The sequence below is a fragment of the Frankliniella occidentalis genome, unplaced genomic scaffold (assembly GCF_000697945.3).
Source record: "Frankliniella occidentalis isolate FOCC.00 unplaced genomic scaffold, Focc_3.1 Scaffold441, whole genome shotgun sequence".
In the NCBI taxonomy this organism is placed as follows: Eukaryota; Metazoa; Arthropoda; class Insecta; order Thysanoptera; family Thripidae; genus Frankliniella; species Frankliniella occidentalis.
Window position 1 is genome coordinate 51,354 of NW_026267560.1, and position 2,052 is coordinate 53,405.

The 2,052-nt window shown below is 63.8% G+C and overlaps 1 protein-coding gene across 1 annotated transcript in view; it reads right to left on the bottom strand.

The window, feature by feature from the left end:
- The window catches only part of LOC113217961 (serine/threonine-protein phosphatase with EF-hands 2), a gene marked incomplete at its 3' end in the record, with an annotated part of 51,533 nt that extends 50,782 nt beyond the window's left edge, over positions 1 to 751 (bottom strand). The window contains exon 1 of the mRNA XM_052274795.1: positions 488 to 751. The remainder of the gene's footprint in view (positions 1 to 487) is intronic.
- Between the last annotated feature and the right edge of the window lie 1,301 nt (positions 752 to 2,052).

Genomic DNA, 2,052 nt, shown 5'->3' on the forward strand with positions numbered 1-2,052 from the left:
ATATGGAGAGGGCGGGCCGCCGCCGCCGAGGGGGACAGCACCAGCAGAGCAGCAGCATAGGGCGCGCGGGGACGCGCAAAACCGAGCAGCCCCCGACCGCGCCAAAATGGGATGACACAAATCGACTTAGGGGGCGTGGCGTCGTCGTCGTGCTGCGGCCGCATAACACATGTGTGTGTGTGTGTGTGTGTGTGATGCTAAGCACGACTATGCACGATAGCAGGACGAGGACTAGCGTCACTGTACCTTCCCCTACCCCACCCAGCCCTGCAGAGTGTAGTTCGCCGCCAATAAGATGAACGAGTGAAGGAGCAAGTCATATCCTCCTCCTCCCTCTGGCCTCCCTGCTCCTCCTTCCCGCCGCCGCAGCACAGCGGACGCGGTCCATCACACGGGGCCATTATGTCCATTACTCGCGGACACGACGAGAGAGGCATGAGCTCCGCTACATTATTAGGAGGACCTCATAGTGTCACCATGAAGCTACCTTGTGTGTCGCAGGCTAGCCTCTGGTCAGCTGGTCGCGAGCCGCAGGTGTCACTGGCCAACAGCAGCAGCTGCTTCTGGCAGGAAGCTGCAGGCGCGCTGGCAGGTCATGTCACAGGTGCGCGCGCCGGCGCTGGTCGTGCTGCTGCTGCTGCGCTCCGCGTGCTTCAGGTCGCCGCGCGCGCGAGTCCCACGCGCCGCTCGTGTGGAGCTTGCGCCCTAGCCTCGCTGCCGGTCCGTGTGCTCGCCGCTCGACGCGTCGCCCGCGACTGGGAGAGCGCCAGCGCCAGCGCCAGCGCCGCCGCCACCGCGCGCCGCCGCCGAGAGAGGGAAGTAGGGGGCGGCGTGGGGGCGGGGGCAGGGGCTGGGGGCGGAGAGGGGGCTGGCAGACCCGCCACCAGCTGACAGTCTCTCTCACTCGACGCCTCTCTCTTCCGCGCATCCTCTTCTGTCCCCGTCGCCGCCAGGCCCCTCTCCTGCTGGCTGCTGCTATGCTGCGCGCTGCCTGCTTACTACTTGCAGTCGTTAAAAAATGTTTAGACTGGTAGAAGCGAGAATTAAAAACCGATTCGATATACCTGACGCGCGCGAGGGACGGCGGCAGCCACTGCCGCGCAGCCGCCGGCGAACAACATTTCGCTCTGTTTTTGCCGTCTCGCAGTGCGAGTATGTTGTACGGCCCCGTCCTAGATTTTCCTCTTCCTCCTCATCGAGCTAGGCGAGGTTGACCCCGTCGAGGATCGCCCCGCGCGGCCCACTGCTAGCCAGGCTTCTCTTCCCCTGGGAGTGGCTATGACTGCCACGCCTGTGGACCCTTCGCTTCCCCCTCGCGACGCCGCGCCGGCCCCTTTTGCGCTGGCCCCAACCCCCGCCCCCTAGCCCCCCAAAAGCGGTCAGCGAAGAGGCCCATGGCAGAGGCCGGACACGCGCTCGGGCCGCTCTTACATACACACGACCAGATCACATCAGTGCGAACCCTCTTCACCGGGACCCACATCAAACCGCTCGCGGGAATATATATACTGTGCCCGGTGACGCGGAAGCGAGGGCGTGCGAGTATGCGTGGGAGCGAGAGCGAGAGGGAAGAAAGGGGGAGAGAGAGAGAGAGAGAGAGAGAGAGAGAGAGAGAGAGAGAGAGAAGGAAAATCGAGAGGAGAGAGAGAGCAAAAGAGCTAGAGAGCGAGAGAGGAGATATGGGGCGTATAAAAGAGGGGGTGAGGATTTTCCAGCGCGGGACATTAGTTTACATACCGTGTCAGTGTAACCGGAGTGGAGGAGAGAATCCTCTTGTGATCAGAACCCATGGCCAACCCCGCGCGCCTGAATGGGGGAGCACAGCAGCACCCCTGTCCCGTCCATTCTGCTGCTGCTATCGAGAGGGTGGTGGTGGGACCCGCCCGCCGGCTCCAGCCCAGTCCACTTCACTCCCATCACGGCGCCCGGTGTGGCGTGGACGCGCGTGTGTGGACTTTAATTGTGTGGAGTCCGGCCTCCGGCCGTGAGGAGTGGGAAGAGCCACTCCGGGCCCGAGCGCCCGTCCGGACCGGTGACAAAGGGGCCACCCTA